At 39.4% G+C, this 23,394-nt stretch overlaps 1 protein-coding gene across 3 annotated transcripts in view; it reads right to left on the bottom strand.

Moving 5' to 3' along the window:
• Window positions 1-23,394, bottom strand: part of TENM1 (teneurin transmembrane protein 1) — a 566,015-nt gene that overhangs the window by 79,442 nt on the left and 463,179 nt on the right. The gene's annotated exons all lie outside the window — the stretch shown is intronic.

Below are 23,394 nucleotides of genomic sequence, written 5' to 3'. Positions count from 1 at the left end.
AATTTCTTAAATGCCTAGAATTTGGTCTGGTGTGTGGCAGGCCTATGATTTGGGGTCACCTTCTATGACCTCTGTATTCAATATCACTGAATGTGAACTTGGAAATCTGGCTGTCATAAGAGGATGACCTGAAAGATCAAGACTCAAATCTGGAGAGAGAAAGGCTAAGAGCAGACAGGCTTGAAGTGTATAAAATCATGAATTATTTACCAAACGCATACTGAATGGCACTGTGCCAAGTTCTGTGCGCGCTAAAGGACAAAGAATTCAGGTACATGGAAAGCAAGACTAAGAGGATACTGTGAAAGTGCTGCTCTAACTGGGAGATGATAAACTTAGAGAATCAAATCCCTGAAAATTGAAACAGATTCCCAAAAGGTATAGACAAATGTATTCCTCCAGAAACTAGCAGTACAGAAACATACATCTTTATGCTGACATCAGGGAGGACCATTCTGTTCCTTGACTACTACACTCCTCACCCCCGCCAGAGGGTGGAGTTTGGCCTGAGCTGGGGAGGATAATCTTGGACTTTCATGGTTTTCCCACTTTTAATTTTCGTGAACTTCTAAACACTGAACTGCTCTCTCTCTGTTCCTGTCAGCTGAACTCCACAGATGAGGCTTATTAAATCCTCGCTGTTGGCCTTCGGGGCTCATTTGGCTGACAGTTTGTAGGATATTCTCCTTTCATATATTTGTGTAGCAATTTCTTTTATCGCGGTCCAAATTCCAAAATACTCCAATTTTTGAGATTCTTTAATTAAATTTAATTGGGTTATACTGATGTTCGGAGTTGAAAAAGAAATAGTAGAAAGGGCTTTGAGGGACTGTGTGATAGGTGCTTTATTTATGCATCTAGGCATATTTTCTATGTACATATTTTCATTTCCTCTCATTTTCCTACCCCAACCAATGAACCAACCAAACAACCAACACACAGACAAATTCCCCAAACAACTAGTTTTACAAACTCTTTGCTGGTGAGGTTTAAAGGGTATTTAATTTTCACTGAGGTTAAAAACCAAACTGGAAATCACGGGTAAGAAAAAGAGAATTATTTCTGCTATTACTTGGCTGGGGAGCGGGAGGGGGTGTGGTCATCTCCCATAATGAGTATCGGTATAGCCCGGGGATGTTGATGACGCAGTATGATCTATTACTGTTTGTTAGACTGAGTGGGAGGAGGTAGCACATGCCCAGTCTATTTTAAATTTTAGTCTTCAGAGATGGGGACGTGAGTGATTTCAGAGCACATAAAGCCATCTGGGGCTAGCAAGATCTTACAGATTCAATAAGACGTTCATATTTTGATATAGTTGTACCCAGATTTCCAAAATTTGTTACTCAATGCTGTGGGCATAATTTGTTCCAAGGGTCACGTCCCTTGATGTGCTTACTTGACAGGGTTTTCATTAGCACTTAAAACACAATGGAAGGCACAGTCTTTGAATGAGAAAGGAATTAAACTGCATTGAAAAGACTCACTTCCAGGGTTTAAAATTTTAACCAGTATTCATTTTTAGAGCAAGCAAAAAATATATAGCTCTGTGCGATTACCACAAGGTTAGGCAGTGATGCAGGGTGGGTGGGATAGGGGTGGGACGAACAACCAAGGAATACACTTCCCTCAGATGCCCAGACAGCATGTTTAGCTTGGAGCACATTTTTACATTTGTGAGAAAATAAATAAATCCTTGTAAATTAGTGCATATAATGAAAGCACTGACAGACCATAACCTGGAAGTGTGAATGGTGCTGTCTCCATTCATCAGCATTAAGCCCTAACAAGCTCTTTCTATGGAGGAAACTGCTCATAAATAAAGTGCATCTTGTAAAAAAAAAAATTATTCACAGTGTCTTATGCAAAGTAGGGGACATTATATAATATCTGAACTGCAGGCTCTTTTCTCTGTGAAGCATAGCTCTGTATGAAACAGCTGCAAATTAACGGGCGAAAGTATTTGACTTCTACCCTTGTCTTATTATCCTCTAATGAATAAATACTATAATTCTTAAGAAGACAATTGCCTAAAGCTGGGGCAGCCTGGATAGTTACTAATAAATTTATCACCTGTTGGGGAAGAGGATGCTGCTGATCGATACTGAAGCAGCAGGGGCAACCTGTTGTGGTATCACTGAGAGTCCAGATGTGGAGGTTAACAGCCTGGAAATAGTAGCTAAAATCCCAAATTAGATAACAGAGAAGATCAGAGTTTTTGGCTGTGCAGAATGCCAATTTCAAATGTTGGCAGAAGGCATCTCTGTATTTAATTTATAAAAATTACAGCTGTTGAGGCCACCTACATTTTTATTATTTCTGTATTAAAAATGAACCTTCTTTCAGAATATAAGCTTTGGAAAGTAGTCATAAAATTCTCTCCATCTACAGCCCTAGCAACCACAAAACTGAAATACTGCTTTTTTTTTTTTTTTCCTGCCACAATCTGCTCTTTAATTTTATGAGACAGAGGTAAATGGTTAAAATAAACTTTCAGGGAATGTCTTAAGTGCAATATGGCATCAGCTCAATCTCCAATACTGAGTGTGCTGAATTGTGTAGCTGACATTAGCCAGTTGATCATAAAGTGCCCTTTAAGTCAAAGAGTTTAAATTTTTTGCTTTGTTTCTGTGCATTTCAATTCTCTGAAAATTGGTATCATATGTGTGGTCTATATGGAAATTCTCCACTAGGCAGAAAAGTCCATTCCCCAACTGATCTAACTACTGTCCACTTATAACTACCTACCCAAAATCAGAAAGGGCCAAGTTACTTCTGTACAATAAGCCTGTTATCTTGCTAGGTAGACACCAAATGGAGCTTCTAGAATTTGGAGGGATTACAAATATCTGTGTGTTACTAGGGTTGGAAGGAAGCAGAGCTTAATGACCAGCTGAGATGATTTCACTGTGTGGTTAACAATGAGAACAGGAGTTCTCAAATATGACACTCTAATAAACCTACCGTAACATTACAGGACAAGTGAACAGTGTGAGTTATTTAATCAGATGACCTCTTTAATTAAAAAAAAGTTACACTATATTCTAACAGTAAAGGTCAATTTCCAAAGAATTTAAATACAAATTAAAAATGATAAGCATTCAGACTAATATGTCCTTCCTTTCAAGACTCAGAAGGCACTCAGAGACATCACGAGGAATGAGAGATTCGTGGGCTAGTTAAACCAAGAATTGTGATTGAAAGGCAGGTAAGGCCGCTTGTCTTCACTTTCGCTCCTTCTGATTCTCTCAAAGCTTTAGCCCTCCAGGCAAGGAACAGTGAATGAAGAGCTCTCCCACCTCCACCAGCACTATTTTCCTAGAAGTTTACTGGGAAAGTTGTTTTTGTCCTCACTTATTAATTTATTCAGGATTTATTTTGAACCTATTATATGTCAGGCACTGTGCTAGGCACTGGGACTACTGCAGACTATAAAACAGATATGGCATTGCTCTTGAGAAGCTCAGAAACCAGTGAGGGAGACGGAGAAATAACCAGGCAATTACAGTGCCTTGAGACAAACACTAGTTTGGGGCAAGTCCACGGTACCATGGGAGCAGCCTTGGGAGATGGGCTGGGGAAATGAAGGTCACTAGTGTTTTCTCAGATTATAAATCACACGTAAGCAGAAATCTGAAGGACTATGTTGAATTTCTGATGAGCCCAGTGTGAAACCCAGGTAAGCACCACAAAAAACCCATTTAGGCTGACTATTATCACTAAATAATAACCATTTTCATTTGCTGAGAATACTAAGATATTCCAGGCACTGTGCTGGACTCTTTTTTTTTTTTTTTTTTTTTGCGGTACTCGGGCCTCTCACTGTTGTGGCCTCTCCCGTTGCGGAGCACAGGCTCAGCGGCCATGGCTCACGGGCCCGGCCGCTCCGCGGCATGTGGGATCTTCCCGGACCGGGGCACGAACCCATGTCCCCTGCATCGGCAGGCGGACTCCCAACCACTGCGCCACCAGGGAAGCATTGTGGACTCTTTACATACATTTTCTCTTTTTAATCCTCACAGTAGCCCTGTGAAGTAGGTATTATTAGTGTCATTTTTTAGAAGAGGAAATAGAGGTTCAGAGGTCAAATGACTAACTCCAGGTTGCCAATGCTAGATTTAGCTCATGTTCGTCTGACTTTCAATGTCCATTCTTTTGATCCCTATCCCATGTAGCCTAAGTGGGGCTATCAATCACTTTCCCACAGGAGTGGTGTACAGAATGGTTTCTGAGGGTCCAGAAACTCCATGAAATTATCTGCAAAAAGTTTCGTGTATGTGTATCGTCATGAGGAGATGGTCCATTGCTTTTGTTAGATGGTCAAAGTGATCCATGATCCCTCCCCTGAAATTGTAAGAATTCTTATATTCCTGTAGAGCTCCTGGACCTTTTCAGAATTATTCTTCAAAGATATTCTGCAGCTTCATTCCTACAGAGCTGGTGAGTTTTAGGAAAGCACCCAGAGTTTCCATGTGATAGGGACTTTGGTAACTTGACTATTATTTATGATCTACTAAATAAAAAGGAGACCCCAGAAACAAGGGTCACAAACTCATATGTCATCAGGGGACAGGCAGGTAGCATTAGTCTGTGAGTTAGGTCAGGTGCTACATTATACAAGTTCTAGGGGAAACGAAGGTTAACTAAAAAATGCATGTCCCACCTAAATGCACTCAATCTTTTTTTTTTTTTTAATAAAGACAGAGTGGGACAAATGAATTATATTTTGAACCAGATTTATTCCCTGAGTTGCCAATTTATGATGCTTGCTAGAGAACAATCAAGAGGAATATATCGTCAGTGAAGAGGCTGCTGTGAGCAGACAAGATCCATGAACTTAGAATAAATCTAATAACTAGTACTGCCATTAAAAGTTATGTCCTGATAACAGAGATTTCCCATAAACCGCCTGCCTCCACACATGCATACCTCTCCCACTATCAATGTCCTGCACCAGACTGGTATGTTTGTTACAATTAATGAACCCACACCGACACATCATTATCACCCAAAGACCATAGTTTACACTAGGGTTCACTCTTGGTGTTGGACACTGTCTGAGTTTGGACAAATGTGTAATAGCATGTTTCCACCTTTAGAGTATCAGACAGAGTAGTTTCAGCGTATAAAGATTCTGCTTAATTTTTCTGTGAACCTAAGACTGCTCTAAAAAATAAAGTCCAGTTAAAAAGAAGTTATGTCTTGGTTTATAAGCTCTGAGAAACCAAAGATAATCAAATCTAGTTCCAATTCTCCATCACGGGAAAATGAAATCCCTGGATGGCTAGTGACACAATACTTGCTAAGCTTGCAGCTTCTTTTGTTCCCACCAAGATCAAAGCTCAGAATTTATGACAAGTTCATCAAATTTAGTCAAATCAAACCAGAAAAGTAGGTGTTCAAGGTGAACTTGACTTTGCTCTTGCTCTGTCCCCCTTCTCTTCCTCATCCTTCCTTCAGGAAGCTCTCCCCCTTTAGTACGGCGGAGACAATGCTATGTATTCAGGTCATCCTATCTGTTTTTCTTTCTGAGAATACAGCTAGATTACATTTCCCAGCCTCCACTGCAGTTAGGTGTGGGAAGAAGTGATATATGCTACTTCTAGGCCTGGTCCCTAACAAAACCTCTGTTGAGCTCCTTTATGGAGCCCCCCCTCCCTCTAGGCTAGCTGGATGCAGAGTACCCACTGGAGGACTCCAAGGCCTAAGAGATTGACTAGCCACTAGATGGAAGGAGCCTGGCTCCTGAGTCACTGCTAGGAGCAGGGATTTCTCCTATCCCACAGGCAACCTTTTACTGCACTGTGATGTGAGCAAGAAATAAACGACTATTTTGTTAAGCCATTGAGATTGTGTGTGTGTGTGTGTGTGTGTGTGTGTGTGTGTGTGTGTGTGTAATATATAGTTGTTAGCTTGGCCTCACTATTACATTCACCAACCACCAATTCAAATCCTGTTTATCTTCTAAGGTTTTTAAGAGATGTTTCTTTTCCAGGAAGCCTTCTCCATAAACTCCACTTTCTGGTCTCTCTGTTTTCTAACCTAAAGAAGCTTCTTCTTTTTTTTTTTTTCAAATGTGAATTATCCAGTCATGCTCTGTCTAGGCAAAAAGCTCCTTGAGGGCAAGAACTGGATTTTAAGCTTTAGTTTTATATCTCAACAAATCCAGTAGACCCAGGCACAAATGTTCAATAAACCTCGTTGAATTATAGGCTTAATTGCCACGCATCTATAATGAAGCACATCTATCTTGAATCAAATAAAGCATGCCACGATGTCAAGATCTGCATATGAATTTCTCTAAAAATGAGTTTAGAAAGGAGGCAATGGTAATCTCTTTCTGCAAAGACCTTTAAGAGGAGTACAGCCCCCTATCAATTAGTGATGATGAGAATATGGGAAAAAGGGGAATCGACCACTCAGAGAAAATAGCATAAGGACCATGGATCAAATTAATTGCAACTGAATTTGATCCATGTAGATAGTTACACTGAATAGCTCAGGTTCCCTGCAAATCCACTTTGCTCTATCAACACAACTTTGTGTTATGATCTTATGACCTCTTCCAACCGTACTCTAATGTTAGGAGTTCTAAGGAAACAGCAATATCTCAAGATTTCACCTTAATTTGCTTCACTCTGGACCACATAAGGGAAAGCAGAGAGAACACTGGCTCCAGGGTCACATCAGGGGATCTGGGCTTCAGGATGACCTCTCTTACAGATTAGCTGTAGAACTTGTCTTGATTTCCTAACCCACACCCTACCTACTGCACAGGGTTAAAACAGTGTGAAGCTCACAAGGGCCAATGAAATGAGAGCCCTTTGAAGAGGATGAAGTCTTACAGTGGTGCTAAGTGGTGTCCTAATTGCTCAGTCATTGCTGTAATTCTTTCTGAAAGTGACTTTTCTAAGCCTTAGAACCATAGACAAAGATTTCCACATAGGCTCTGCTTCAACATTTTAGGCTATTCTATGTTGGACAGACATAGTCGAAGCTTTAAGTCCATAACCCGGGTCAGTGGCAGAGTGCCCTATGTTAGATTCACCACAGAGACAAGGCAGAGGTTGAAAACAATTTTGTTAGCTTAGGGGAAATACTGCACTACTGAACTACTGGTGTAGAAGCCTTCAAGCTTTTATAAGATAGCTAAAGTTTTCATCCAGAGAATCAAATAAATGAAGCTCCATGCTGTGCAACTGGCTCAGGGAGACCCTGGGCTGGGGGTGGTGCTGGTGTCTCAACATTTAACAGTGACACCAAACACTAGGGATGGTATGAGTTATTTTTCCTTGCTTTATAGAGGTGTGTGTGTGTGTGTGTGTGTGTGTGTGTGTGTGTGTGTGTGTGTGTGTGTGTAAGCGATTGGGTTAAATAGACAGTTCTAGTTCAAGTTGAAATGCATACCTCATGTTTTATTTTTATGCTAGAATTCTTGCTCAAAAGATGCCTATAGGTTGAGATTTAAGGGGACTCAGTACATTTGGGCTAAGATAAATGAGGTTTATTGGACACGATCTGAATATTTTATATCCCCCCCCTTAAAAAATTCTTCAATTATCAAGCAACTGTATCTGGGACACTACTCAGATACATTTTGAAGAAATGCCTTTGTCATCCTAAGGAAACAAACCACCTCACAAGAACCTTACGTGAACAATTAGCTTGAAGAGGGAAAGTTCATTTATTGCCCATGAACCAGCAAAAAACTAATTGCAGTTGTTACACTCTGGGGGAAAATGAGTCTCTTTCAAGATATGTGAACGACCAAAAGGTTCTGATAAAAAAGCAAACTAAGTAGAATACCTTGGCCTGAATACTCAATAAAAGGAGGATATGAGGAATTAAGCCTGACAGTGCTTACTATTCACAATAGTGGGCTAACTCAAGAAGAATGAAAATTTCTGCAGGAAAGTTATTTGCATGTAGTATCTATTCAAAGACAACGCGGAAGGCCCATTTAAAATTCTTCCAACAGCCGTACATCTTGACTAATGAAGCTAACACTAGAAGAGAAGTTCAGGAAGCCAGAAAGGCAGGGTGATGAACACTCTGTGAATACAATTTTCGAACATTTGAAATGAGGTTTAAAGAGACACTTAGGAGGACCAGTTTGGGCTTAATCAAAAATATATTATTAGAACAACAACAACAAACACAAATATGACAGTTGAGTAAAAGAAAAAAATTAAGCAAAGCAGTTGTCCAATGAGACAAACAACTCTTTGACTTTTTCTTTTCCACGCTCTGACCTACAAGTTTGACAATCTGAGTGCAGAAGAAGGTTACACTGAAAGGTATTGAAAAAACTGGGATTTGCTGTTCAAAGGGGGCTGGTGACATCTCTGGCCTTGTCTTGATTGAGACTGGGGTTTCCAAGGCCATTTCCCCACCTTTTTTCCTCTAAGTTCAATTACCCAGACATGTTCAGGAGAGCTATGAGAGTAGCACATCAGGGTAGAAGCTATGAGATCCTGTTGTGAGGCTGACTGTGACTTTCAAAAATTTACATAATCTCCCAGTCCTTGGGGTTTTGCCTTTGTCTAATTGCGAGAAGAAAAGCTGAGATGCCCATGTCAGTGGATTACTGTAAAGACCAAATAAAATCACATCGGAACAGAATAGTCTGTGAAATCGTTTTGAAAGGTTAACACAAATGGTATTAATATTTCTGTTTTTGATTAACTGTTAGGTTTCTGGCATCTTGCTGTGGATTACCTGTTACATGATGACCTGCTTCAGCACAGCTTGACTTAGACGGCAGGAACCCTCTGTGCAATTCTGTCAGCGTCTCCTCCATGCTGATGGTGACGAGCAGTCTGTACAGGGGTCCTGTGTTACTTTTCCAGTCAAACTGGTCTATTCACTGTCTCTGAAACACATCTTTCTCTTTCCCTGGTTATCACTACATATTTGCCTGCACTACTCCTGTGCCTGGAATCCCCTCTCCCTCTCCTAGTATCCAGATCCTACTCATCTTTTAAGACACAGTCTAGCCTCAATAATTATATAATATTATATAATAATATATAATAATTATATATATTATTATATATTATTATAATATATATAAAATATATATATTATATATTATATATATATAATATATATATATTATATATAAAATATATAATATATATTATATATATATTATATATATAATAATTATATAATAATTATATAAACTAACTCAAAGACTTGCAGATATCTTGATGGAGGTACTTCCTTGTCGAGTATATCAAACAATTTCATCAATCTTGTCTGATGGTAGAAATCTGAGCCTCTTAGAAGAGATGTGTTATTCCACCGATATAAGTGGCTAGGAATGAGGATCACATCAGGTATACATCATTAAGCTGCAAATCTAAAGCGTGGCCTGTAACTAAGAGTGTGAGGCTTTTTGACTAGACTCAAGAATGCATTTTACATACTGAGATAGGGCCATTTTAACCAACCCATTTCAAGACCACCCCAGCCTTCGTAGGAGGAGCTGAGTCATTCACTTCCCACTTAGGTGGCCTCTTTGTTCTCCACTGCCCTACCCTTACTTCTTTGCCTTGTTCTTTGATCTCATTCCTTTTTGAATTCACTTAACCTACCAGGAAGAGAGGTTAGAATCTAGTTCCCAGTTTTTCTTTACCCACGTGTCCAGTCCTTTTTCAGATTCCTTTCCTTTCTTCCACATTTTCCCCCTTCTGCTCATTTTCCTCTCCCCTTTTCTCCAAATCCCAACCAGCTCTCCATTCTCTGAGCCCCTCGAGTGCTTACAGTTTATATCACACAACCTAATGCTGATTACTATTTCCTCTGACGATTTCTCCCTTCATTCCCTAACCAGATCATATTTCACTCACAGGCAGGGATCAAGCCTTTTTACTGCACTTATAATTTCCAAATTTCCCAATGCAGACCAGATTGTCTGCTGCTTGAAAAGCTCAACAAAACACTGAAGGTCAGTGAACATGGTTCTTTTTCTACTAAGATATACCAGGAGCATGACATGGGTCTGACAGAGTAGCTAAAACCAGTGGGAGTCTTATAAATAGTATAGTGGGTCATTGACACTAGTGTCTCATTGACACTAGTTAAATATGTTGAAAGTATTAGTTAAGATGATGGCACCTCTGGACACCTGCTTGATAACCAGGAGATCTTTGTTGTAACAAGAGATGGCTGCAGTGTGTGACGACAGCATTTAGCATAGTTCCTGCCATACAGAAGTGCTTTATAGAATAATAAATGACTAAGCTCTATATTAGAAAGAGAACAATTTGAGCAATTAGAAAAAAACAAATTAATAACAGCCAGCAAGTCTAATAAAGAAGGTAAAACAAAAGGAAACAGGCATTTACAGATACTGCTAGATAACATTTTGCAGCTGCAATGGTTCCTTAATTCAACTGTTCAAAATATATTCAGCATTTCCAGGAACCAGGAAGATATCAATTTAGGGCCAATTCAGAAGGCAGTGGTTTTGGTCATGTATTAATTGACTAATTTTTTTTTAAACATTCAAATAGATTATTTGAATAAAGACATGCTGTTAAAACTAGACCAGATATACTTGGGAAATAAAATAGTGCCCAGCATAACTAAAAAAACCCAAACAAACAAACAAAAATGAACACCCCCCACACACAACCACATAAAGAAAGGTTTTGAGGGCGCTAAGTGTTGATCTCTGGGTTCTCAAAAATTTCAAGCCTAACAGGCTAAAATCAGAAGATGTAAAAGTAGCCCTTCTTCAGACCGCTCTCCCCAGAGATGCCCCCAGTTTCACCACTCTGGGAAAAGTGGGAGGCACCTTTTGAGGGACCTCAAGCCCTAAGGTAGGGCTGGGGCAGTTGACTGCCTACAGTTCTGGTTTTACTTTGTTCAAGAGAACACAGAGAAAAGATTATAGAAACCAAAGTAGATAGTCTTGGCAGAAGGCATTCTGATGGGTTTTTGACTGGGGGGTGGTAGTGGGGAGGAGGACAAAGCAGACCTATCAATCCATTACCATGGCTTCAGCTTCCTTGGGTTAGAGACGCCTTCCACAATGAGGAATGATTCCTGCCTTCTAAGGGAAATTACTGCTGTAATCAGCTTTCTTTCCTGAGCAAATACTGGTAAACTGGGGCACCTACCCACCTTCCTTTCCCCAAAAACCTATCATACAGTCTAACAAGCCTTTTGAAAGACCAAATAGAATAGCTAGTAAATGAAACTGGAAGAAAAACAGAGCAAAAAACACTGCAGCTTCCTGGCTAGGCTTTGATATTTGGGGCTTAAAGACAGTCTCACATTTCAGTTATTAAGCCTTTGATTCCTCAGAGAGAAACTTTAAATGGCCCAGGACTCACTCCCAAGGGAACAGTGACTTTCTTTGGTCAATGATAAAGCTGACTCATTATATCAAGGCTCTTTAATATTAAGGAAGTTCAGTGTCAGCCATTTAGGGAACTCCACATATGGACACACACTAGATGTGTTGGTGAGCTCTGCAGCTAATGGAAGAGCCTCATTCACATCCAATCAGTTCAGAAAATAAGGGATTAATACTGGCCACTGTAGGGGTCCCTGAAGACCCTACTCCAGGGCCAAAGCTGGTGTGTGTTCTGATATGTTGGTTCCTGTGCTTTAAAGGTTGTTAAATATTTTGAACACTGTCTCTGTATGACTGAAAGCCTTATTTAAAACAAACATTTTTTAAAATGGAATTTTCAGGTATAAATTTGCAGGTTGTTTTCTAAACCCTATTTCTGACTTAACATTTTTTTTAAATTATGAAAGATTTCAAATGGTCGACAACTCAGAAAATCATTACACACTGCCATGCATCTACCACCCTAATTTAATAGGTGTTAACATTTGTTTCATATAGCTCTTAAAAAAAAGAGAAAATATTATGAATACAGCAAAAACCCATGTCTTTATCTCTGTTCCCTTTTCCCTTCCCTCCTCAGAGGTAAGCACTAGTCTGCAGTTAGTGTGATCCCCTTGCATGTTTTTATACATTTTCTACATATGTATATGTCAAAAAATAATATACAGTATGTTTTTATGCTTCAAAAATTTATGTAGGAGATGGATGGTGGTGATGGTTGCACAACAATGTGAATGTACTTAATGCCTCAGAATCGTACACTTAAAAATGGTTAAAATGGGGGAATTCCCCGCTCTAGTGGTTAGGACTCCACACTTTCACTGCCGGGGCCTGGGTTCAATCTCTGGTTGGGGAACTAAGACCCCGAAAGCCGCAAGGTATAGCCAAAAAAAAAAAGTTAAAATGGTAAATTTTGTTTTGTATATTTTACCACAAAAATATGCTAATGATATCACATCATATATATTCTTTTGCAATTTTCTCTTTCATTCATGCAACCTTATGTTTTGTGACTTAATGTTTTTACACGGGCATCTAGTTAATTCATTTTTACTGTTGTGTAATATTCCATCATTTGACCAAACCCGACTGACAGATTATTAGGTTGTTTCCATTTTTTATACTGTAATGACAGCGTAGCACATCTCCTTATACACGTGTACTTGTGACTTTCCATACATTTTTCTTCAGCCAAGCTCCCTTCAGTACCTCTCTCCAAGTATTTTAAAAACATAGTTGCAAGTTTTCCTTTTACTTGGGCAATGTATTTTGCAGGCAAAGAGAATTTAAGTAGGGCTGTGTATATACAATCAACAAAGTTTGACAGAAGAGAATTTGAATACAGTAAAACAATTTTGAAAACAAAATGTTTACTACTAGTCTCGAAAACAATCCAGTTAATATTAGTTTAAAAAATTATTGGGCTTCCCTGGTGGCGCAGTGGTTGAGAGTCCGCCTGCCGATGCAGGGGACACGGGTTCGTGCCCCGGTCTGGGAAGATCCCACATGCCACGGAGCGGCTGGGCCCATGCGCCATGGCCACTGAGCCTGCGCGTCCAGAGCCTGTGCTCCGCAACGGGAGAGGCCACAACAGTGAGAGGCCCGCGTACCGCAAAAAACAACAACAAAAAAACAAAACAACAAAAAAAATTATTTACTTATCCTCCTTCTTATCATCATACTTTATTTAGTACTTGATCTGTGCCAGGTACTGGCTTAACCCATACTGTGTCATTTTATCCTCTATAACCCTACAAGGAAGGTAGGAGCACTGTCTCCATCTTACAGATGAGAAAACAGTGGCTGAGAGATGTTAGTAATAAATTCGAACTCATTCTTACCTGCCTGATTCCAAAGTCTCTGGTTTTAACTACTCTAAACACTTCCTAAGTTTTCCAGATTTCACGGGGCCCAAATGGGAAATACAAAGAGTACGATTTAAAGGTCACTGAAAGGCCTGCCCACTTGCCTTAAAAGTACCTTTACTACAGGAAGGCTTTTCTAGAAGGACACAAACTTTAGAGACCTTAAGGACATATATTGCATATATTGCTAAATCTGACCAAATAAAGTTAGAAAACTTCTACACTGTTAAAAGAAATGACAAACTTGGAAAATATTTGCAACACATAGGAGAGACAAAAGGATGCTTTTCTTAATTTTCAAAAGAGAAAGATCAACGGCTCAGTAGAAAAATTGGCAGAGGATATGAAAGTGAGTTTACTGGAAAAGAAATACACATGGTCACAACAGATATGAAATGACACTCCTCTTCACCTAAAATTAAAGGAATTCAAATTAAAGCTACAAGCTATGAGATACCATTTTCCACTGATCAGATGGGCATATATTAAGAGGTTTAATGATAGTGTGGCTGAGGGTATGGCAAAATGGGCATCCTTACACGCTATTGGTGTAAATGTGTTCAATCTTTTAGGAGGGCAATTTGGTAATATCTACTACTGCCGAAAATTAATCCGGTGTATATACTCACAAAAGTGTTTCAAAACACGTGAATTAGGTTGTTCAATGCAGTGCTACAGTGATAAAGGATTTAAAAAAAAAAAAAACATCAATCAAGAAGCAAATTACTAAAAAAAAAAAAAAAAGAAGCAAATTACTTAATAAATTATGGTATGTCCATATGTCGTAATATCATACATCTCTTAAAAACAGAGGCAGATATATACATGCTTTTATGGAAAGATCTTCAAGAAATATAATCAAATGAAAGAAGGAGGGTGAGGAGTAATGTATATGATATGATTCCTTTTATGTAAGAGAAAAATACATATAGAGGTCTCAAAGGAATCGCAAGAAACTGTTAACACTGGTTACCTTAGAGAGAGGGACTGGGGTGTGTGTGTTTGTGGTAAAGAAGCCTAGAATTTTCTTTCTGTGCTTTTCTACAGAGTTCCAACTTCTAAACCACAGACATATATTACTTCCATATTTTGATCTTTCAATATCAACAGGGCTTATCTAGATGGTGAGATTATAGGCCATTTTAATTTGTATTCTTTATATTTCTCTTTCTTAAAAAATAATAAATATAATTAAAATGTCTTTTACTACGGGCCTGCCAGGATGCCTTCAAGGTCTTCCACTGAGCTTTTTTCCTTGACTGATGGTATAGCCCTCCAGCAGGTCTCCAGTAACATGCTCAGATGAGAGCAACCCACTGGCAACCATCAGTACTATGAGACCCTTTCTGGAGAGCTGTCATTTATGAAAGCAAAGAGACCTGGGTCCTCAGAGGTCGGTCATAGGACAGGACAGAATGTGTGTGTGTTTTAAAATAATATGCTTTGTCTTTTGTTGCATTATAAAAATAACAAATGCTCAGAAAATTAAAGAGAACAAAGGCAAATCACTCAAAATTCCTTATGAAGCAATTATCATCGCTAACATTTACTTTATTTATTTTATTTTATTTAAAAAAATTTTTGGCCATGTGGCACAGCATGTTGGCTCTTAGTTCCCCGACCAGGGATTGAACCCACGCCCCCTGTATTGGAAGCGTGGAGTCTTAACCACTGGACCGCCAGGAAAGTCCCATTGCTAACATTTAGATAAACTTCCTCTCAATTTTTTTTCTCTGTACATATATACCACCCCTGCCCCCTTACAGATGTAGCAGTATACAGTACATAGTTTTGTATCCTGAACTTTCCACTGAGTATTATTTTGTGAGTATTTTCCTTATACCTGCAGGTTTGGGGGCTATGGGAATGGTCTGTTCTGGGTGCAGACAATGAGGGGAGTGCATTTTTGATAGGAAAATTAAAAACAATAATAAAACTGATGAATAACAGGACTGTGTTTACTATCCCCATTCACTGGAAATTGTAAACAACGTCAGGATAAAATATTCTTCGCACTGTCCAGTCTCCCTGTAGCATACACCACTGTATGCCCACACAGCTCTGACTAGGGGAGAGGGAAGCGAAAGGCTGGATTTCTATCTCGGGAAGGCAGGCTGAGGGCTGCAGGGAGGGGGCTCAGAGTTAGCCAGGGGAGTCCCTGAAAGAGGGAATGAAGAGGTGACATTTCAAACAGCCTCTCCTTTACTGCTAGTTTGTTGCTTAGTTAGATTCAGTTCACTTGAGAATCTGCTTGACTTAAAAAAAAAAACTTAGCAGTTGTCTTATGTGCATATAACTTAAGTCATTAGTACCTTCAGAATGCTGGTCTAAATACCCTCTGTTGTGCCATCTCTAATCCTTGGTCTGAAATGGCCAAAAAACGCAATTAATTGATCAATTATAAAATAAAAATGGGCTTCCTGACTCCATTTCCAGCTGTGTTTTAGCCTGTGATGATGTTAAAATAATGGATTTCCTTAGTTATCTAGGTTTGCTGCATGTTGTTTGAGTTTTACACTCTACTAATTCATCCAGTATGGCTGGAGGATCAATGAAGCTAAAAACATCTTCTGATGACTCCTCTGTTGTGGAGCGAATATTCTTGGTTCCCTGGGAAGTCAACCCACGGTAGATTTTAGATTCCTTCAAGAATCAGCAAAGCATGCTAGACTCACCAGGAAATGACTTCCTCATTTCTTTGATTTTACAGTCAGCTCCATGCATTTGGTAAACTTGAAATTACTGGGCCATCTTGTACTGATGGTGGAGCAATATGGGGCCATGATCAAAGCTTTAGCTCTAATACAGTTTCATGTTTTAGAACCTTAAAAACAAACATTTTGCATTGAAAGAAATTTCCTAATTAACTTCTGAAGAATTTGTACATTAAAACATCTTACCCTGCTGGAGAAGACTGATAGAGCAAACGTACTACCTTCTGCTGAAGAGAAACTGTATTTAGAAGGAACTTGCTATTCTCATAAAACTTTTAATAGGAAGAAGTGAATCAAATTCCTTAATTACCATTTTATGGTTGGTAAAAGGGCAAATTACATGCCATCCATTTCTAAACTTCTAAATGTCTCTGGTGCTTTTAATTAAAGCTGCCATCTAGAAACTACTAAAGCAATTTTACGCAATTAGTTATTTATAGGTTACCATAATACACCACTCAAAATATGATTTTAGTGATTTGCAGTCTGTTAGTGTGTGATCCCTGTCATTTTTGTTTGATGGAGAGGGGGTTCTTTTTTTAATCAGCTGAGGTGATGTGACACTGACGAGCTGTGATAAGGAAAGTTTTGGGGGCTAGTGATCTCAAATAAAAAGAGGAAGAATCATAATCCCGTTCTGTCTGTCCTGATTTGTAGGGGTTGAAGTTTCATTCTAGACAATACTGCAGAGAAGTATATCATGGTCATTCTCCCATCTCTCTCCACTTTGCTGCCCTTCTGCCCGATACCTAGCACTGCCCTTCCTCATGCTACCTGGAGTAGTTGCCACCTTGGCTTGTCCCCCTCCAGTGATCTCATCTCTCCAAACACATCCATCCTGTGCTCCATGTCCTTAAAGCCCCCATAAAGTGTTTTAATGAGGAATTAATGTGTTGCTCTCCTAGGCATTATCCTGCATTCAACACTGAAGTTCACATCTGAAGAAAATCCTCATGGAATGAATTTAATGGTAGGCTGCTAAGGGAATTATTTTGGTTACATGGGTCTTGGTGGGGGGGCTCCTCAAAATACAACACGTTGGAAAGACCCAGCACTAGAATTACTGCATCTCAAGGTCAGGAGGGATCAGCTAATCAAATCACATGTAATACTCGAATCCCACCCTACCTTGACTCCTGCTTCTTTTGTGGCACCATTCTACCCTAGAAATGACCAAGTCTCCTTGGACAATTTGGAACTTGCCTCCTTTAAAAGTAACTTGTTCCACGCTTGGGTCACTATTATAAGCAGCATTAGTATTAGCAACCAAACAGCAAGCCTGATCATAATGGCAGGTAACACTTAATGTGTACACCCCACAGGCTGGGCACCGTGCTTTACAATGCACTTCACCTGCATTACCAAACACTCTCATGTAGGCACTATTACTCTTATTCTAACTTCATAGATGAGGAAGCTGAAGCTCAGGGAAGTTAGGTGACTTACACAAGGTCACACATTTAATGAGTGGTGGATCTGGAATTTGCATCCAGTTGTTTGACTCCAGAACCTGGGCACTTATCTCTCATGGTATTTGCCCTCTAAAGTATTATCTGTTTGCTAGAATGCTATACATGCATGAAAATTAAAATAAATGCAGAAGAAAAAGTCATTTAATGATGTATTTGTGGCTTTATAAAACCTGAATGAACTTAATACAAGTTCCGCCGTATTAACCATGGATGTGGCCTGGACCAATTAGCCAAGGCTAGATATAAGTGCCTTCCTTTTGTCTGACTTCTCCACCAAAAGCTTATGGCTTTAGGATTGTGACAGAAAAGGAAGAAAGGTTCTCAGATTCCAGCTGCTGACATAATGTAAGGTCTAAATCTTTTGACTATTCATAAGCAGATGCATTAGACCAACTGTGCAAATAACAAGTTAAGCTCTCATTCTGGTTGCATCATAGGTACTAAGTAAGTCATCAGGTGTAGCTACCGTAAACTGAGAGACCAATAACATAGTTTAGGAAGGAAATACCCAGGAGTGGAAACAGCACAGGATCACTGAATAATAAGGAACAAATATTTTGCCTGAATTCTAAGGCTTTGTCAAACATATTTTTCTCAAGATGCCTCTGATTCTAGGACAAGGATGTGGGAGGAAAGTTCTCACAAGAAATGTCTTGACACTGAGCTGGGAATTTGGCATGGGTGGTAGAATGTTGATCTTACCCAAAAAGCTGACCTCACTATGTGGTGTTTCCGAACCATTCTCACATACCTCAAGGCCTAACTGTACTTCCTCATTTTTAGCAGAATAGACGCACTTCTCTAGAACACTGAGGCTATCAGAATGGAGTACCATCAACTTTCTAGCACCTTCTATCTACAAAGTTCTCAGCCTTACACCTACACATTATCTTAGGATGGTCTCTGCAATCTCCCCTCCCATTCAAGGCCTGCTCCAGTTTCCTCAAGATCTGGTTTCATCATTTATCCTCTGTCTCCTGTATCTTCCCATTTACCTATCATCATTGCCATGTCTCCCACAGAAAAAGCCTCCCCTGAGCGCCCTGTCCTCTTACTACTTATCACTCTGTCTTTCACATCCAAGCCTCTCAGAAGAATGATCTTCATTAATCATATTTACTTCCTCACCTCTCACTGGCTCATCAAATGCCTGAAATCCGGCTTCCACCTCTACCACCATTCAGACCACCAAAGGCAGGGTCACCAATGAGCTCCTCCGTGCCTCATCCAATGGCTACAAATGTGTGACATCTGATATTGTTTTTCACACCTTCTCGAAACAAAGGATTCCCTTGGCTTCCTGGACACCAAGCTTTCTTTGTTCACTTCCTTTTCTTGTGAAGATTTCCTCTCTCTTTCATTAGATGCTCTTCCATTGCCTACCCTATAAATATTAGCATTCCCTATGATTTCTTTGCCCCAGTCTTGCTCCTGTGCATTTACCCTGTCACAAAACAATCTATCAAGAATGCATCCATCAAGTGATCATGTCACCTTCCTGCTTCAAATCTTTTGCCTACAGGACAAAATGCAAACTTCTGATTCTGGCCCTGCTCCTATTACCCTCAAATATGTTTACTTTAATAATACTGGATTATTTCCCAAATATACCATTCATTTTACTCGTGCTGCAGCTTGCCTGTAATTTTGGTGAGGGCTGGCCCTGGTGCCAATCCAAATGGTTACGTCACCATAATGGATCATGTACTAAAGGAATTTAGGAAAAGTCTTACTGCACCCTAGTTGCATAGTAGAACCAGAAGAACATTCTCATGTGTGTTTGTGCACTACACTCTCTCCCTCATAGATACCAGTTACATGAACAAGATGTCACTGATGAGAGTTTTACCATCTTTCCACTAACCCCAAGTTTAGCCTTTCAGAATAGCATTTAGATACCAGGGGAATCAGCAGAGCTCCAGGATGCACCCCGGATAGATCTGGGCAGGGACAAAAACAGATTGCTTTTGTCTAGACTTTACCATACCCAGCTTTCTTAATTGCCAATGAAGTTAAAGGAACTCCTGTGTGATTAGTGTCATGAACAACCTAAAAACACTTTCGGAAGCCATCAAGATTTAAGGATCATTTCCCTCCTTGGGAGTGGCTCCAGGGCTGTTTGCAATTCCTGCTGAGTTCTGAGGTCAGTTATGCTTAAAGATGCACATGAAAATAGAAATATACTCCATGGTGAGGTCCAAGAAGACCAAATTAAGTCATTGATTAATTTCATCCTGTCCAGTCGCTCCTTCACCCTCTGTAGCTACTTAAAAAAAATAAATGTATTCAGCTTGTCACAAATTTTATTTTATATCTCCACCTAGTAGCATTTCACATTCTGCTTAAGTACTTGGTCATCTATTACATGACTCATTAGTTTGAGTTCTCTGTAGAATTAAAGAACGTTGCAGTAAAAATAATAAATGGAACCTAAGTTTCAACTACATCAGCCATGCATGTTTTAAAAGCATCTTGCAAAGTCAGTTCAAACTCATATACAATGCCAGGGATTAGCACACCATCAACTTCTTTGCTAAACTTTTTTCCTTGCCCCATTACATTGAAGTACTGATGAGTAAAATGGCAAATGTTTCTCTTTACTGGGATTCAAATCAAAGTGTGTAAAACTGGATCAGATAAAGACTTCTTCCCAGGAGAAGTACCCAGGGGCTATCTTATATAAAACTCTATTCAGGGGTACTTCCATTTTTCCTTTAAACACAATTTTTAGCTACCAGTTGTAGTCAGTTTAATGAAGTTAAGGTTTCCTGACTCCATCTCTTAAGAAAAAGTTGAAGTTGCTAACTGCAGAATCTTCCAAAGAGATGTGACAATGTTTCCTGGAGATTTATTTGAACAATTCCATTTACAGATTATGCAAATGCTATGGAGTGCACTATGGGTATACTATGGTCAGAAAAATCAGAGGAATAGTTTTAATAGGAAAAGGAAACTGGACTGAAAGTCATTCATCTTCCAAATAAAAATATTTTGTTTTCACTGAATACATGTCATTAGATTGAAAAGCATTTTCCACTATTTCCTACCCTCCTAGAGAAGCCAACAGAGATCATGGATTTTAGCTGAAGGGAAGGCTACCCCGCCCCCCACCCCACCTCATGGGTTTTGGAGTCAGGTAGACCTGGTTTGAATTCCAGTGTTATCTGTAAACTGTCTGACCCTAGATAAATTTCTTAAGGTATGTGAGCCTCTATCTCCTCATCTTTACAATGGGGATAATACTATTTACCTTGTGAATTGTGAAGATTAGAGATACCCTGTGTAAAATATCGAACACAGTGTACAGCACACAGTAGACACTAAGTAAGTTAGAGCTATGGTTATTTTAATACATTAGAGCTGGGAGGGAGATCATCCCAAGCCCTTCAGTTTACAACTGAGCAATCTCAGGACCCAGTGTGTATATGACTAGTCCAATGTAACAAAACTAGTCAATGGCATCATTAAGTCTATTTCAGCGTTCAGGGAGGTACGGTGACTTTCCAAGAAACAGTGGCATTACATGGATGGAACACGAAAGCCTAGGCTCCCTAACCCAATATTCATCACAATTTGCTGCCATTTCTCAAAAAAAAAAAAAAAAATCCCATGGCTTCTGACCTTTTTTTTTTCTGACCTTTTGCTGACTGGTTTTAATCCCATTTGATAATTTATTCCAATGTTAGGACAAATGATCTGAAAAGCAAATTTTATTTCATCCTATTTTTAGAATAGATTCAGAAAATAAATTAGCTGTCTTGCAGATTAACATTTATTTGACTTACCTTGCATAATTAAGGACATGCTGGAGAGCCTGCCTGTAATTGCAATATGTTGCTTGTTAAAGTCTTAGAGCGAGCTCTCTTTCCTAACCTAGAAATGATACTCCCTAGATGTACATGTCCATTTTCTACTGATCTACAGCTTTTCTTTATTAGCTTCTAGGTGGAGAGAAAAATCAAACCTCTCCTTCAAGAAATCCATTAAACATTTGCTGTCTTCTAAGGGGGAGGGATGAAGGAGCTGATGTTCATGGTAGCTGTAAAGCCAAAAAACAAACAAATTGGGCTTTCTTGAGAGATAAAGAACCTGCAGGAGAACCTCAAAGACATAATTAGCAATTAGCAATACTCTCCTCTCAATATGCCCACCGTGCCCTAATGACTTCCTGCATATTTCCTTCCTCTAGGGAAGTCTACGAAATTGCCCTGCAGCATTCCATATAATGAGAACCTCACTTCTGATTCACTGCCAAGGGTAAGTGCTGTCTAGATTCAGCGTGGAGATAGGTGCCCTAGCTAGGCACCTCAGTGTTCTGACCAGCATTTTCAGATCAACCGATGTCTGGACATAGGTTCTGCCATCTGAGTGATTTCGAAGATCACTAACAGGGTCCTCAAACACTGTGAATATGGTTGAAGGAGGTGTGATGGACACTTAGTGTGAGTCACACATTCCCTCCCTTTAAACATCCTCATTCACTCACTGGATCAGAGCAGATGTTGCCAACAGCAGCTTTAGTACATTATGTGAAAGCTGTCTTGGATGGATTAGACATTCAGCTGTCTGAAGACTGGGCCAGCTGTTCTTAGGGCCCCTTGCTGCTTTGGGATGAATAGTGTACCAGATTACTGTAAAAGCCACGCTCAGATAGAAGGTTGCGTAAGTCAAGCCAAAGGAAAATGCGCTACTAGCTATGACAAGAAGAAAAACTTAGTTTAATGTTAACTTTAATAGATATATAAATTTTGACACTCTCATTACTGACGTTTCCAGAGTTCATGTAAACCCTGCTCATCAGGACTCTATTATTGCTGCTTTCCAAGCCAAAAAAGAAAGCAGAGCTGCAGTGAACCAATTATTTGCTTTATTTGGAAAAGCTGACATTCATCCTGTGTGGCAGGTTGAATGTGGTAGGTGAGATGAGTGGTTTTCACACCAGCAGCAACTCAGGAGGGTGTCAATTTCAGGCACAATACAAGCTTGATTCCTCCCTATTTCTCATGCAGAAATCCTTATAATACCTGTAAGCGTTTTAAACCTGTGTAAAAGGTGGGACCCAGCCTGACGTATTTCCTTGAAAGATGAGCTGATTATATGTTGCACCCGAGTTATGCATTCACTCATCAAATATTTATTGCAGACCTACTATGTGTAAGGATGGAGCACAGGTACAAGAGGAAAAAAGAAACATTCCCAAACACTTTACCATGATACTTATGGGTGGGGACGCTTATGTTCCCTTAGGGAAAAAAGGTCATCCCCTTTAAGTGCCATTGAAATTCCTCTTAGGAATACTTGGGTATGGATACGAGTTACCTAATTGGTCAATTACATAAGAAGCATGTGTAGTGGATCTCACACTGTGCAAGATATTGCTGAGGAGGTGGGGAAGAGTCAAAAGAAATATTAGATATAGTTTCTCATCTCAAGCAGCTCACTTTGGTAATAAAAAACACTCCATTCATGAAAGGACTGGAAAGTAAAAGAAGGCAAAATATAATCAGGTGCTAATTGGGTAGTGGAGACACTCTTAAAGAAATTCAGATTTAATGGGCTGGGTTAGCCAGAGGGGCTTTATGAAAGACACATGCCTTGAGTATGGCGTTGAAGAAAGGGACGGCTTTAAACTCCGACTGTAGTTGAAATTTAATCCCCATACGGCAAATGTCAAATAGCTAAAGAGTAACCTCTTAATATTTGAAATAGTAAGTTGACCATCTAACAAATTAAACACATTGACCTCACTATATTTTTCGGCATGGAAAGGTGTTCATAATACATTACGTATGAAAAGCAGATTACAGAACAGCATTCTATAATACGATTCCATTATTAGAGAATAAAATATATGATATGCATAGAAAAAAGTCTAGAAGGATATACACTAAAATGTTAACAGTGGCTTTCTAGATGTGGTAGGATTATGCGTGACCTCAATTAAAAACATTTTTTGTGTTCTCTCTTTTCTAATT

Source organism: Lagenorhynchus albirostris, chromosome X (genome assembly GCF_949774975.1).
Source record: "Lagenorhynchus albirostris chromosome X, mLagAlb1.1, whole genome shotgun sequence".
Lineage (NCBI taxonomy): Eukaryota > Metazoa > Chordata > Mammalia > Artiodactyla > Delphinidae > Lagenorhynchus > Lagenorhynchus albirostris.
The sequence above is the reverse complement of the archived record's forward strand: the minus strand, read 5'-3'. Positions and strand labels throughout refer to the sequence as shown.